Source organism: Danio rerio, chromosome 1 (assembly GCF_052040795.2).
Source record: "Danio rerio strain M-AB ecotype USA chromosome 1, GRCz13ab, whole genome shotgun sequence".
In the NCBI taxonomy this organism is placed as follows: domain Eukaryota; kingdom Metazoa; phylum Chordata; class Actinopteri; order Cypriniformes; family Danionidae; genus Danio; species Danio rerio.
In genome coordinates this window covers 5,607,683-5,625,000 of record NC_141021.1, presented here as the reverse complement: position 1 = coordinate 5,625,000, position 17,318 = coordinate 5,607,683, and the positions used below count along the sequence as shown (strand labels likewise).

Here is a 17,318-nt window from a genome sequence, read left to right as displayed (position 1 = left end):
ATGAAATTTTTTTTGTGGGAAAAACCGGAGCACCCGGAGGAAACCCACACCAACACGGGGAGAACATGCAAACACCATACAGAAATGCCAACTGACCCAGCGACCTTCTTGCTGTAAGGTGATCGTGCTACCCACTGCACCACCATGACGCCTTAATGCATTTCAACTTTCCAAATGCCCTATCAATTCTGAATACATAAGAAAATGAATAAATAAATCACCAAAAATGAATAAATACATAAATAAAACTAAAACATACATTAACTTAAATAATGTAATAATGCAAAAAAATGTAATGTAAACAATCAAACAAACAAATAAATAAATACAACTAAAACATACATTAAAATAAATATCTTTATAAAATTAATAAAAAATGCATTTAATGTAAACAAACAAACAAACACAATTAAAGCACATTAAATGAATAATTTAATAATGAAAACAAGAGTTTAATGTAAACAAACAAATTAATACATTATTTGATTAATAAACACCTTAATTAATTAATACATAAAAAACTAAAACACAATTAAAATGAAAAATTTGATAATAATGAAATTAATGAATAAATAAATAAATAAATAAATAAATAAATAAATAAACTAGAGACAATTAAAAGATGTTTGGGAAAGGCAGGCAAAATGCAAAGTAATAGCAAGTGTAGTCAAGCGTGTGAGCTTACGTTGGTAATCCAGAAGAAAAATGGGCTGCTTTCAATCCCCGTGTCTAGCGATGCTAACGTGTGCTGTGCTGCTGCTGGATAAAAGAGGGAAACAGAGATTTGAGCAAATGCTAATTAAAGCCTCGTTCTTTCAGAGCAGCTTTCTGAGATACGGTAAATGGCACTTATTTGTAACTCTCAGTAACAATCCATGTCTCTGACGACAGCCGGCCTGAGATTATGCATGTAGCAGTTAAATACAAAGGTTTGGACACGCTCGACTGCATTTATGCGTACCAACATTTATTACTTCGTTGCTACTTTTAAAATCATATTTTGTTTAATAACACGAACTAGCAATAAACAGCTGTTAACTGTTCAGAAAGATGAATCAGTTGTGCTGAAAACACATTGCTTATTGTTTGTTAATGTTAGTTAATATGACTTCAATGTACTGATTTTAATTTGGATAGCTGCCAAGAAAATTGTTGAATATTTGCTCCGGCTTCCCCCACAGTCCAAAGACATGCGCGATAGGTGAATTGAATAAGCTAAATTGGCTGTAGTGTATGTGAATGCAAGAGTGCATGGGTGTTTCCCAGTGTTGGGTTGCAGCTGGAAAGGCATCCGCTGCGTAAGCCATGTGCTGGATAAGTTGGCGGTTCATTCTGCTGTGGCGGCCCCTGGTTAATAAAGGGACTAAGCCAAAAAGAAAATGAATGAATAAATATATATAGGGCACTATTTTGATGGTCCAGGTGCAAAGCGCAAAGCGAACAAACCATCGTTATACAATAACTTGCCTAATTACCCTAACCTGCCTAGTTAACCTAATTAACCTAGTTAAGCCTTTAAATGTCACTTTAAGCTGTATAGAAGTGTCTTGAAAAATATCTAGGTAAATATTATTTACTGTCATCATGGCAAAGATAAAATAAATCAGTTATTAGAGATGAGTTATTAAAACTATTATGCTTAGAAATGTGCTGAACAAATCTTCTCTTCGTTAAACAGAAATTAGGGAAAAAAATAAACGGGGACATATAATTAACATATAATAATGACTTCAATTGTAAGTGCCGCCTTCAACCTGAGGTTGCAGTCTAATGTCAGGTGTGTCTGTATAAAGGACCCAAAAGCAGAGGAGTTCAATTCAATAGGGTTTTTTAATAAAATAAGCAAAAAGAAAGTGACTCAGCGTTTGCTGAGATCCCAGAGCAGATCTTGAACTTTAGTAAAAAATAAACTGAAAACTGGACCACAGGCAATGTTCAACAGTACAGGAAAAATACCAACAAAAATTAGTAGCACCACATGAAAAAGAAAAATCAGGAGTGGGCTAAATTTCAATCAAAAAATAAAGTTAGTCTTTGGTCCAGGCCTGGTAATGCAGGAGAAGGGCAATGGCAACGCAAAAGATCAGCTCTCCAGTAGGGCAGACCAAATCCGGGATGGATCCAGGGAACTGGACAGAGAACACAATGATAATACAACAGACCAACAAGAAGGCTGTAAGAAATCCCACACTCTGACAAAAGGAGAAGCAAAACACCCTCAGATATAGCAGCAGCAATTAGCAGAAATGAAAGGCAGCTGGCAGTAACATGTGAGGCTACTAATTGTAAAAGACGATCAGCTGAGTAAAGTTACACAGCAATTTGGAGACAAATTAGAATGTTGTCAGTAAGGAAAGATAGAAAACGCTGTCAGAAAAGAAAGAGGGCAAAGTTCAAACCCGGGTTCTGACATCTAAAGGGTAAAACGTTGAGGTATCAACACATCGTGCAAAGGTTTTTTTTTTTTTTTTTTTTTTTCATTTGCATCTATGACGCATGAAAAAGACGCCCATACATCATACTTGCCTGATGTGGGTTTCCTAATGGGTTTTTAATGCAAGCTCAACGTCCTTCAAAGACAGCACATCTTCACTAAGCTCTGCCATGGTAAAGCCGGCTATGAGGTCTTTTATGCAGATGATGTGTGCACAGCCTGTGCGAATAAAAAGCACATGCAGAAAGCACTGGTCATGCGTTCATCATGCGTTACGAGAAAATCACAGATATGCTGTTCAAGAAAATAATGTGAAATAATGTCAGGAGTCTGGAACGCTAGGTGTTACACCACCAGATTCTGTTCAAATTACACCAGATAACCGACCGCTACCGAATTTTATTCGGAAATTTATTTCTACGCTTTTTGGAAAAGACGCAAGTTTTTCACACCAGGATTTGGGTATCCTCTGCTTTTCCTCCTTGCAGATCCCCTCCGGTTATAGCAGGTTGGATGGTAAATGTGGGTAGACAGCCATTTTAAGGTCTATCAAGATATGCTTAATTGGGTTTAGATCAGGGCTCCGGCTGGGCCATTCCAGAACAGTCACATAATTGTTGTGAAGCCACTACTTGGTTATTTTAGTTGTGTGCTTAGGGTCATTGTCTTGTTGAAAGGTAAACCGTCAGCCTTACATTGCATTTCCTACATTAACTTGGAAAAAAAAAAACATAATTAAATGATATGTCATGGTGGTGCAGTGGGTAGCACAATCACCTCCCAGCAAGAAGGTTGCTGGTTTGAGCCCAGGCTAGGTCAGTTGGCATTTATGTGTGGAGTTTGCACGTTCTCCCAGTGTTTGCATGGGTTTCCTCCGGGTGCTCGGTTTTCCCCACAAGTCCAAAGACATGCGGTACAGGTGAATTGGGTGAGCTAAATTGTCTGTAGAGTGTGTGTTAATGGTTGTGTATGGAATGGATGTTTCGATGTGATGGGTTGCAGCTGGAAGGGCATCCGCTGCATAAAACATATGCTGGATAAGTTGGCGGTTCATTCTGCTGTGGTGACCAATAAACTATAAATAGACTGATAAAGGAACTAAGCTGAAAATAAAATAAAAGAATGAATGAATAATTTTAGCAGGAGGCGACACGGTGGCTCAGTGGTTCGCACTGTCGCTTCACAGCAAGTAGGTCGCTGTTTCAAGTCATTTCTGTAACCACTGTATTTGTGTGTGCTGTGCATTTAGTCTGCATTAAGTATACTAGCAACATACTTGAATAAACTTTTTTTTAAACCTTAGGGAAAGTAAAAAGATGGCACCAAGGCAATTCCTAGTTGATGCATGAAAAAAGGCACCAAGGTAGTTCTTTGTTGATGCATGAAAAATATATATATATATATCTCCCACGTTTTCTTTGTGATCCTTTGTTGCGCAGATGTTTGTACAATATGTATCTCCTACAGATTCCCATGTTGTCTGAACGCAGTAAGTCTCTCCATACTCATGTGGTTCAGACTCTTACTCCATGATTTCGGCCTTTCATCCTTAACGCAGTCTTCTACCCCAGACCGGGTCACTGATGGGCCCCTGCGGTACACAATTTTCCTCCAGTCAGCTACAATCTTTGCTCGGTAAAGGAACAATGTGGTGGAGTCAGCTCACCTGCCCTCCTCAAAGCCTTTTCTGGTCTGGAGACGCAGGGGAAATGTGTTATCGAAATATATAAAAAAAAGAGGTGCAGGCAGAGAGAATAGCCGTTATGTTTCAGTCCCACCAGCTGTCTTGCAGGTGAAATGATGTGAAAGGAGGAATAAGATCACGCCCACACTGAGAGAAAGCCACTGAGTTTCCACACTGGAGTCTTTTTATTGCCTTTTTATTCTTGGAAGGTTAGAAATGTGAGTGTCTCAAGCATGTCCTATTTTACCCCAGAAGAATCATAAACAAAACAAAGTACTAGTTTGTATTAAGAGATCCTATTTTAGCACCATTAAATTACAAAGGGAATCAAAACTATTTATTGATTTTGTTAGCTCTCATTGCTTGTTTTGTGGTGAACAATTCATCTAATCTTTAATTAGGCTGGCTTGAGAAACAAGCCAGACTACTGAAATCCTATTTAAACTTATTATTTTTTTATATATATATATTCTTCTTCTTTTTCTTCTGAGACTAAAATTCAAAATCTATCTCCTCCTAGAGCTTTCGAGCTATGACCACCAAACTCACACCAGACCTCCAAACTATTCTGACTCGGTATGCCATATCTTTTCCGACTGATCCGACTTTCGATTTTTCGAAAAACGTCCCGGGACCGTCGGAAAAATCCCATAGACTTAACATTGGACCAAACTTTGTGACCTCATAACTCTGCATCAGACTGTCATACAGACTTCTAACTGGGCTCATTTAACTCAGACTACCTAACTGCCAATAACTGATGAGGTTTTAACTTTCTGGCCACGCCCTAGCAACCACTTTTGGACCCTAGAAACTGTCCCATAGACTTCCATTCAAAAGACTCTCATTGACTTAACATGGGATCAAACTTTGTGAGCTCATAACTCTGCATCAGACTGTCATACATACTAATGGCTGAGCTCATTTAAGACTACCAAACTGCCAATAACTGATGAGCTTTTAACTTTCTAGCCACACCCTAACTACCAGATACTGCACCCTAGCAACAACTGTCCCATAGACTTTTATTGCAAAAGACTGTCATTGACTTCACAATAGATCTATAAACTGCTTTAATCTATCTATCTATCTATCTATCTATCTATCTATCTATCTATCTATCTATCTATCTATCTATCTATCTATCTATCTATCTATCTATCTATCTATCTATCTATCTATCTATCTATCTATCTATAAACTGCTTTAATCTATCTATCTATCTATCTATCTATCTATCTATCTATCTATCTATCTATCTATCTATCTATCTATCTATCTATCTATCTATCTATCTATCTATCTATCTATCTATCTATAAACTGCTTTAATCTATCTATCTATCTATCTATCTATCTATCTATCTATCTATCTATCTATCTATCTATCTATCTATCTATCTATCTATCTATCTATCTATCTATCTATCATCTATCTATCTATCTATCTATCTATCTATCTATCTATCTATCTATCTATCTATCTATCTATCTATCTATCTATCTATCTATCTATCTATCATCTATCTATCTATCTATGATCATACTTTTTAAAACTGTTTAAATTAAACAAACTATTTCCAACAGACTTTCTCAAGCCAGCCTAAAGTTTGTCTCGACGAACTTTAATAATCTAGTTGAAATCTGAAAACGCACTTTGCGTTTGCTTTCCGGTACATTGTCAGACTATGGGCCCTATCAAACAACTGGCGCAATAAGCCACAAGATGTGTTTGATGAGATTTGTTACTATTTTCAGACCAGCGCAACACTATTATATTTACATTTTGTGTCAAGTTGTTTAAATAGAAAATCCATTTGCGGACTCATAAGTGTTCCGGTCTAAAACAGAGGTGTTAAGGCACATTGATGGCACCGTTGCTTTTTTAAAGACCTAAAATAGACTGCATCATTGACCACCTAAAAGCTGGTCTAAAGTCCAGCACAGAGCACGTTGGTTATGCACCTATGTGTTTCCAAACGCTTACACATTGCTTAATACACACAGGATGTACAGCAATTCACAAATATCTTCACTGCTGAAAGATTTAAAGGATTAAAATGTTAAAAAAAAATATTTTCTACCTAAATATAAAAACCACTGCTTCCCTGCCTTCTTTACCTCGAGGGGCTTTTTCAGTTTATTTATAACATTTTGCATTTGTATAATGTTTTTATTATTTGTGTTACTTATTATAGGCATATTTAGTTTTGTTTTAATAGAAACTAGTTTAGATTTGTCCACCTGTTGGGTTTTGGAGACGTCTGCATCACCAGGCATAAGAATAGATGCGTGTTTCTTAAATCCTTGAAAGTTTTATATATAATATAAATAATTTTATATATAATTATATAATATAATATAATATAATATAATATAATATAATATAATTATATAATATTTTGATTTTTTTTTAAATGTATGAACATAAGTATTTACGTATGTATTCAATCATCTTTGCTTAAAATAAAAAAAAATAAAAAATAAAAAAACTAATTACCGCTTGTGCAAAGTGTTTCTTATACAGCGCCTATGGGAGAGGACAGTGAATTTGACATTATTCTCTCTTCTGGCTGCCATCATCAGTCTCACAAATATATATATACTTTTTTTTTTCTTTCCTTTTTCTGAAAGTCTTTATAACATCATTGTGGACTTTTTCTTTTATTATTTGAGCAAACAAGATTGTAAATTCTATCATTAAGGCTCTAAGTTTTCCCAACTATGTCAACTTCTGCTACTGAGAAACCTAGACATGTGAAAAGGGTCTATTATCATTTAACCATTATCTTTAATCATTTAACAATAACCTTATTATTATTATTATTATTATTATTATTATTATTATTATTATTTTATTATTATTATTAAAGTGTATATTTGTAGAAGTAGAAGAGGAACATTTTAAATTAAACAAATTAAAAACGACTGTCTAATATTAATATATGTGTGTGTGTGTGTGTGTGTGTGTGTGTATATATATATATATATATTTTTTTTTTTTTTTTTTTTTTTTGTTTATATCAGCACCTGAAAGTTCTAACAAGCACTGTTTATTAATTTTTATAAATAAAATAAATAAACATTTCTGTATTTTTATTGACAATTTTTGTTTATTTATTGACCTTTACAGAGCTACTTGACAATGGCCTTAATATTATTTTAATGTTTTTTTATTATATCTTAATAAAAAAGATAGGACTTGGACACATTTTTGTCAGGTTTTGCGACTTTCGAAGTGGATTAAATATATAAAAGATTAATACGCCATCACATGTCTCTCTTAAAAAGACTTCAAAGTCAGTTCGGTGACGGCTTCCTGCTTGCGTTTCTTCAGGGTATGAAGTATTACTCTCGAGTGAATCTGCTAACTGCCTTTCATATCTCTCTCTCTCCTCTGCCTTCCTATGCAGCTCACATTTGAGACATCATATTGGGGAAAAAAAAGAGACCTCGAATAAAGAGGGAATCAGCAGAGATTTCTCAAACTGTTTGATCGCAGCTTCAGCCTCCTCTCTAATCCATTTCTTGTGCTGATTGTGCAGATGGCTAACAGGATCAAATCTCTATCCAGAAGAGAATTAATTCAATTCAAGTGGCTTTTCCTGCAATCCTGTAAAACACCACTCTCTTCCTTGGACTGGGTTATTATTATTATTGTTTTCCCAATCCATCATGAGTGTGCTTCATATTAGTAATCCAAACCCTATCAAACATCTTTCATCATCCTAGTCATATCAACAAGCTTAAAGGCATATCTTGTGCTTTGGGATCAAACTACTAATGTTTTTGTCTTAAAATCCAGCTTCACATTATAACACACACATAAACAGTATTTTCCAACCTTTCAACAGTGCAATTTCTTGTCTCATATTTCTCATTTGCAGAGCAGTCAGATTTAATGTGTTCAGCAATCTACAATGAGCTCTGTTTTGCTTTCGTTGAGCATCGATTCATTGATTAATTGCATCAAACTCAAAACCACAGGAGATCAGTTTAGTCGTGTATCACAATATGTCATGTATTTATTATGTGTGTGTGGGGAAACATTATATAGGAGTGTGAATCTTTCTTTTCTTGTGGCATTTAATTAACACACACACATTTCTGGTAGCACATTATGAGTATAATTCAGTGTTTAGTTTGGTTAAATGGTTGCATTGTTAATGCCGTGCGACAGTTTTCTCTGTTCATTTCAGGTGTTGTTCTGGTTATTGAATTTTCTGTAAGGCAATATCCAATATTGATTGTGGATTTGAGCCAAACGAGCTTTGAAATGAGTTTAAAGACCGGCATCAAAAGCCTCTAGATTTCCCGGAGCCGTTTAAAAGCTCCAGATTTCACTAGCCAGAATGGGTTTCCATAAAAAAATGATCTAGTTTTTGGTAATGCATTGACGCATACAAATGCAAATCCCTGTGCGTGCAAGCCAGTGATTTAATTAATGTTGTTTTATTTATTTATTTACATGTGTCTGCATCTTATTCTACAAAAATGAAAGATGAACACATTGTATGTATTTATATATTGGTCATGCTACTTTTTTTCCAAGTCCAAATTTTGGTGACCAGTGCTACGTGATTAATCAACTTTATAAATTACTGTAAACTAATGTAAATTATATTTAACAATAAAAACAGGGCCCATTGTATTTTCTTCTTCTTCCTAAATCATCATTATTATTATTATTATTATTATTATTATTATTGTTGTTGTTGTTATTAATAACAATCATAATAAAAATAGTTATTAGATTAATTATTATTATTAACAACAACAAAAGTAACAGCAATATAATATTATTATTATTATTATTATTATAAACATTCATTAATATTAATAATAATTTTAAAAACAACAACAATTATTATTATTATTATTAGTTTTATTATTATATAATTAATAATAATAACAACAAAAAATATATAATAATAATACTAATAATAATAATAATAATAATAATAATTATTATTATTATTATTATTATTATAAAAAACTGTCATTAATATTATTAATTATTAAAATAACAACAACAAAAACAACAAGTAGTATTATTATCAGTTGTATTATTATAATAATATAATTAATAATAATAACAAAAATTACAATATAATAATAATAATAATAATAATAATAAATATTATTAGTATTATTATTACTACTACTCCTACTATCATTACTACTACTATTATTATTTTAAATTGTATTTAATTTATTTATTATTTTAATTATCTTTTTTTAAATATGTAATACTAAATTAATATTAATAATTATAATAGTAATAGTAATTTTTCTAATTATTGTTAATTACTATTATTATTTTTTATCATTCCTTATATTATTATTATTAATTTAAATACTCAATAATAATAATAATAATAATAATAATAATAATAATAATAATAATTGTTATTAGTTTTATTTTATTATAAATAATTTGTATTAATTATTTTCAATATTTAAAATTATTATTTATTACTATTATTATTATTATTAATATTATTATTTAACTTTTTACATTCATTATTTATTAATTTTTGTTTATTAATTAATTTAACTATGTATTATTAAAATTAATAATAATAATAATAATAATAATAATAATAATTAATCATTTTAATCATTATCAATTACTATTATTATTATTATTATTATTATTCAGATTTGACTCTTTTCAGGCCCAAACTGGGATTAAGCACAGTTTAAACTTAATTTACTCTGAAATTCACCCTAGACTGCCTATATATTTAATACTGACATGAACAATTGAAAAAGCCAATAGAGTCCGAGACAATACCTCCGCCATTGCCACTTAACAGCAATAACTGCAGATTTGTAAATGCAGCTAATTAAACCGAACATGTTCCCCTAAGACGTCTTGTTGAACACCTGCCCGAAGAGACACAATCAGCACTTGGAGCTGTCGTTATTTCCAGCGACGTAACCCTTTGGACCTGGTAATTGTATAATGTGCTGATTCAAATCCTTTCTGATTAGCCCGCTGGAATTCACTGTAGGATCAATCAATTATTTGTTAGTGGAGTATTTCGTTGAGTGCAGGTAGCCAAGTGTCTCAGCAATGCTTCTAGTGGTGCAGAGTAGCAGATGGTCATTCAACTCGTGTCACTGCAAGCACATCTGAGGTTACAGAAGCTTGTTGCATATTGCAACCATGAGGCGAACACCTGAGCGTGACCAATTTTTAATCAAAGTCCATTTAAGGGAAAAGCTTAATTTGCTTAGTTCAGAAGTACTTATTCTCTGCTGGATTTGAATTATCACAGAGCAGGTGCAAAATGTACACTGTAAAAGCCTGATTATATCTGGGAATTGGAAACATGGGAAATTACACTGGGAAAAAGAATAATTTTTGGAGACATGTCCTGTAGTCTGATGGAACTAAGATTGAACTGTTTGGCTATAATGACTAGTGTTACATTTGGAGGACAAAGGGGAAAGCTTACAAGCCTAGGAACACCATACCAACTGTGAATTATGGGGTCCGCAGCATCATGCTGTGGGGTTGTTTTGCTGCAGGAGGGACTGGTCCACTTAACAGCATAGATGGCATCAAGAAAAAAAGAATATTATGTAGAAATACCAAAGCAACATATGAAGACATCAGGCAGGAAATTAAAACTTGGACTTCCAAACAGACCATGACACTAAGCATACAACCAAATTAATTCAAATGTGCTTTAACCAGTTAAACTCTGTGACATCCTCGACTTTTGCATTAAGATTTAAAGGGCTAGCATTGCACCAGTTCCCCTTTGAAGTGATGTCGTTTGAAAGTGTAGAATCTATATTTTATGCACATATGCATCACTTTGGTTTTTATTCTACTGTACAAAAGTTATTTACACTTAAATACGCAGTATTTTGGATACCTGAGCTGAGTTTTGAACATTGGTTCATTTTTATATTTTTCATATGGTTCATATTTGACACACGTACAAGTTATAGCTCAAATGAAAGCTCTTGCCGGTGTTCATAAGGTTCTAGCATTCTTTTTACTCAATTATATTCACATATCAAACAGTTGTCGAATGAATCGCAGTGTTTCCATGGTGCAGAAGTGAAAACAATACATTTATGATCACTAAGCAGCCCCAGATAGCACAGACAGCTGTCATCTCTTACCTTGTGCTGTGCGCTTCAGGGCCATTTCTCCTCAGTTTTTGAGCTGATGTGCATAAGTAATCCTTTTATATGTCTGACGTGGTCCAAACACAGTGAATTATGTTTGATCAAACAAAAGAATAGTGAAATATGAAAATAATGATCGATCCCTGTGGCTTGTACAGCACCTCTCATCAGTGGGAATACAATAACTTTTGCATATATTATGGTAGAGACATTTTTTTTCCTATGATTACAGACACGTGCAGGAACCACCAAAGTTAATTACAGGACGCTAGACCACACAGAACCTAAAAGGTACACTTTCAAATTTGAGTTTATAAAAAAAAAAAAAAAATACAAAAAGCGCCTCTTGTTTTAGGTGTTTATTATAACACAGACGACATATACAGTTATTTTAAACACTTTCAATAGTGTTTTATAAAAATTCAAAGGGTTTTCTTTAAAACAATACCAAATTTGCATTTACACCTAGGCATGTGCATTTGGGAAGCTTTTAAATTTGGGTAGGTGAAATCCAGGCGGAAATCCCAAAATAGCACTAGAATTTAAGAGTTTAAGGACAACTGAGTAAATGTTTTGGAGTGTCCATCACAAAGCCCTGATCTCAATCCTATAGAAAATTTGTGGGCAGAGTTGAAAAGCTTGTGCGAGCAGCCTATCAAGCTGACTCAGTTACACCAATTATGTCAGGAGGAATGGGCCAAAATTCCTGCCGACTATTGTGAGAAGCTTGTGGAAGAATACCCAAAACATTTGACCAAAAATTTGAAAAAAATACAGTTTAAAAGCAAAGATATTGTTGAGTGTTATTGTGTTCAGGCAATTATATTTCAATGTTAAAAAAAGCCTGCGTTACTTGCAGCAAAACAGTCAATGTCAAAGTGTTTATTAACCTGGATGTGAACGTGTATCTCGAAGGAGCTGACGAGGTTGTTGACATTCAGGTCCATGTGTCTTGTCTATTAAGTGTTGGAATGAAGACATCTGCTGTACTGTATGTGTCTTGGACTTGTTATACTACAATCTCTTGCTGCCAGCTGTTTTCATTTGCATTTTAATTTATGATAAATAAAAAAGGTACTTGCAGTGAAGAATAAATATGTACCCTTTGACAAGTATGTGATGTATGCGGTATGATGCTGGATCAAAATCCTATATTTGTAAATATCGTACTGTGGATGGTTCATTAATTTATTCATTTTCCTTAAGCTTAGTCTCTTTATTCAACAGGGGTCGCCACAGCGGAATTAACCAACAACTTATTCAGTACATGTTTTACACAGCGTATGCACTTCCAACTGCAACCCATCACTGGAAAACACCCATACACTTTCATATGCACACACATACATTAAAGCCAGTTTAGTTTATTCAACTGACCTATAGCGCATGTGTTTGAACAGTGGTCCAGGAGCAAACCCACACCAACACTGGGAGAACATGCAAACTCCTCGCAGAATTGCCAACTGACCTACCCCGGACTCGAACTAGCGACCTTCTTGTTATGAGGCGAAAGTGCTAACCACTGAGCCACTGTGTCACCCTCTTTGTAATTCATAACTGTAAAAATATCTGATCAGTAGTAGTTGTGCTTAGTCCGTTATTGTTTATCCTTCTTCTGAATTGCAGTATGGAATCGGGAAACACTGTGATCTGACATATTTTGTTGTTTGTATGATAGAAAGTACAAGTTTTATATGTTTATTTCTGTATATCTATATCAAAGGGGGATCAGTGGTTAAATGTAGCTGGTTCGAGTCCCGCCTGGGCCAGTTGGGACCATTTCTGTGTGACAAACCCAGCACTATAGGTGAACTGAATAAACTAAATTGACCATAGTGTATGTGTGTGAAAAAGAGTGCCTCCCAGTACTGAGTTGCAGCTGGAACCCAAGATTCTCACTAAAATAAGTCAAGTTTGGTGCAGAAAAAATCATGGTTTGGGGTTACATTCAGTACGGGAGATCTGCAGAGTGGACGGCAACATCAACAGCCTGAGGAATCAAGACATTTGTGCTGCCCATTACATTACAAACCACAGGAGAGGAAAATTCTTCAGCAGGATAGCGCTCCTTCTCATATCTCAGCCTCCACATCAAAGCTCCTGAAAGCAAAGAAGGTCAAGGTGCACTGCAGCCTTACTTTATATTCAAAGTTGAACATTATTTATGTTAAGCGACAAGACTTTTGTCTAAGCAAAGTCAGACCTTACTGTCCAAAATAAATTATTAAAAATCGAGGCATGATCATATTTTACTTTGGTAAAATAAGTGTAATCTAGAGGGCTTTGCCTTTCATATAGCCACTTCTGATACATACCAAAAGATTAACTAGAAGGCAAGTTATTATTTGTTGTTCCTAAAGCTGGGGTGCTGTGAAAAAAAAACGTAAAATAACAGCCGTTAAATTACAGCGATATACCGTAAAATAATGGATTGCAAATCAAGAAATTTCCTTAAGTTTTTAATTTCTGATAAATTTCTTTATTTTAATATCCTTTATTTTACGATGCATTTTTTGTAATGTAATATCCGTTATTTTACACAAAATTTTTGTGTTTTAATATCCATTATTTTATGGTAAATTTCTGTAATTTAATATCTGTATTTTACTGTTATTTCTGTATTTTTAATATCCCTTATTTTACAGTAAATTTCTGTAATTTAATATCTGTTATTTTACGCAAAATTTTTGTTTTTATATCCATTATTTTACGATAAATTTTTGTTTTAATATGCATTATTTTATGGTAAATTTCTGTAATTTAATATCTGTATTTTACTTTAAATTTCTGTATTTTAATATCCCTTATTTTACAGTAAATTTCTGTTTTTAATATCTGTTATTTTACAGCAAATTTCTGTAATTTAATATCTGTTATTTTACAGTAAATTTGTTTTTAAAATCTGTTCTTTTACATTAAATTTCTGCAATTTAATATCCTTTATTTTGCGGTAAATTTCTGTAATTTATTATTCGTAATTTTACAGTACATTTCTGTAATTTAACAGTCGTTAGTTTACATGTTTTGTTTTTTTTCCGGCATGCAGCGGCTGGAAAAAAAACGTAAAATTACAGATTATTTTTTTTTTTTTAGTGTTGGATAGACAACGAGACTTTTGTCATGTAGTGTATTTAAGATTTAATAAAGCAGTGAAGTCTAATATCTTGGATTTTTGTGCATAAGCAGATCTTTATTTAGAGTGATTTACACTAGAAAGTTCACGATGTGAAAATGCCACTCGGTTCAGATTTAATTTTCTGTTCTGCATCATTTGGTGAAGGCAAACAGATGTAAAAATAATTGCAGTGCTAAATATGGAAAGGCCATTGTGGGTCAGGAAATATTAATAAATGTGCAGTGTTAAAGTCAGGCTGGTGGATTTCAGTAAAACAGGCGGTTCAGCTTGATTTAATTAAGTTCCATCTGCGATTCAGACAAGAAGACTCTCTCTCCATTTCCAGTGTATTCCTAAGCGGCTCCATATCTCGCTTCTGTTGTGAATTCTGTTGGATTCTACAGTAACAGCTGAAAGAGGGCCAATCATGTATTAGTGATGTCTCTGTTCTTTCTTTCTCAGACTTGTAGCTGTCTGACTGAGCTCTTTTATTAATAAGACATGCAGTGGCTCTGTCGGTAAAGTAGAGGCTTCTTTCTGTCACTGACTGTATGGGCGTCTGGACGGAGGAATCTCTCACCTTCACTGGGAATGCTTTCTTCTCTGAAGTCGCAGTTGCTGCTTTGATGTCGGTGTTAACCTTTCCACTTTGCACATAAAAGCTTCCTGCTTGTCTGGGCTGAGAAAACATGAAACGCGTTTGTTTTGGACAACTGCATGTGGAAGCAATACTGCAGTGCCCTAAATGTGCCTCAGGAGAGAGGGAGGGATGGATGGATGAATGGTGAAAAGAGATGGATGGTAAAGAATGGATGGATTGATTGATTTATTGATGGACGGTAAAAAGAGATAGATGGAATGGGTTGGATGGATGGATGAATGGACGGATGAATAGTGAAAAGGAGTATATAGAAAGGGATGGATGGGGAAAAGGGATAGATGGAAAGGGTTAAATGGATGGATGGAAGAATAAAAATAGATAGATGGAAAGGTTTGGATGGATAGATGGATAAATTGATGGATGGATGGTGAGAACTAATGTATAGAAAGGGATAAATGGGGAAAATGGATAGAAAGAAAGGGTTAGATGGATAAATGGATAGATGGATAAAATAGGATGTATGGAAATGGATGGATGGATGGTGAGAAGAGATAGATGGAAAGGATTGGATGGATGGATGGATGGATGAATGGAAAGATGATGTAAAGCGATAGATAAAAGGGTTGAAATGGATGGATGGATGGATGGATGGAAAGGGTTAGATGGATGGAAATTGTTGGATGGATGGGGGTTGGATGGATGCGTAGATGGATGAATGAAAATGGATACATGGAAAGGTTGGATGGATGGATAGATGGCAAGATAGATGGATGGATGGATGGATGGATGGATGGAAAGTGATGAATAGATTGATGGATGGATGGTGAAAAGGGATGGATGAATGGAAAGTGATGAATAGATGGATGGATGGATAGATGGCAAGATAGATTGATGGATGGATGGATGGAAAGTGATGAATAGATGGATGGATGGATGGATAGATGGTGAAAAGGGATGGATGAATGGAAAGTGATGAATAGATGGATGGATGGATGGATGGATGGATGGATGGATAGATGGCAAGATAGATTGATGGATGGATGGATGGAAAGTGATGAATAGATGGATGGATGGATGGATAGATGGATGGATGGATGGATAGATGGTGAAAAGGGATGGATGAATGGAAAGTGATGAATAGATGGATGGATGGATAGATGGTGAAAAGGGATGGATGGAAAGGGTTTAATGGATGGATAGATGATGGAAAGTGATGGATGGATAGATAAATATAAATGAATGGATGGATTGATTGATGGATGGATGACGGAAAGGGATGGATAGATGGCTGAACTGTGGAAGTGGATGGATAGATGGAAAGGGATGAATAAAAAGAGTTGGGTGGATGGTGGATAGGGATGGATAGATGGATGGATGGACAGACAGATGGATGAAATGGATGGATGGATGGATGGATGAGTGGTTGATTGAAGATAGATGGATGGATGGATTGATGGATGAATATATTAATGAAAATAAATGAATAGATTGATATATGATGAAATTATGGATGATGGATTGATAATTTGTGATTGATGGATGGATGATATATGATGCATGAACAACAAAAGATGGGTGGGTGGGTTTACAGATGGATGATTGCACTTGGTAAATGACGGATGTTTTTCACAGACTCTGCTGTCCTTATGTTAACTTTTGTTAAAACATTTAATAGAGTACAAAATAAAAACAGATGATAATCACATGGGAAGAAGATTTTATTTTATTTTTTGCTGTTGTTTTTTTCCCTCTGACACAGACCTTCAAGCCATTGTGAAACAAAATGATTGATAATTGTTTTCTCCTCTTTTATTTATAGCCACATGTCACACCTCTTACTTTCCTGCTTAACTATATATAAGAGGCTTGGAAAAGGAGAGCACAAGAGGAGTTCATTACTACCAGATCAATTAGAGCCCACTCATCATGTCAGCATGTAGTGGCAGAAAAGATCAATCTTCAGTTATTGGGTTCATTTTCAAAAGAACCAATTCACCCACTCACTTCCCTTCAGGAGGTTTTCATCCTTTTGTCTCAAACTTCGTTATGGGGAAGGTATTATAAACCTAGTCTCAGCCTACAGTCTGCTCACTAAATGTTTTATACGTATATTGCACACCAAGATGGGATTTTTTTTTAAAATCCATCTAGCTTTAATACCAGTTGGCTTTTGGCAACTTTTAAAAGAAAAAACAATAATAAATATTAAAGCATGTCCAGTTAGAATTAAAAGTTGTGCTTATAGGTTAAGCTAAATGTTAAAGATTTTAGATATGCACTTTCATGCTTCAAACTATTCTAGTTATGAAACCCATACTGTTAGCACTGTTAGTCAT

General features: G+C 34.3%; 1 long non-coding RNA gene across 6 annotated transcripts in view; it reads right to left on the bottom strand.

The window, feature by feature from the left end:
• LOC147846654 (uncharacterized) overlaps positions 1-17,318 on the bottom strand; it is a 124,718-nt gene that overhangs the window by 40,951 nt on the left and 66,449 nt on the right. For 2 of the 6 annotated variants that reach the window (XR_015476122.1, XR_015476118.1), the window contains exon 4: positions 11,620-13,366. The exons of 1 other annotated variant lie outside the window; for it this stretch is intronic. This is a non-coding gene — a long non-coding RNA (uncharacterized LOC147846654). Of the gene's footprint in view, positions 1-11,619; positions 13,367-13,647; positions 15,061-17,318 lie in introns of those variants that run through there. 3 more of the 6 variants (XR_015476119.1, XR_015476123.1, XR_015476120.1) reach the window with 3 other exon arrangements.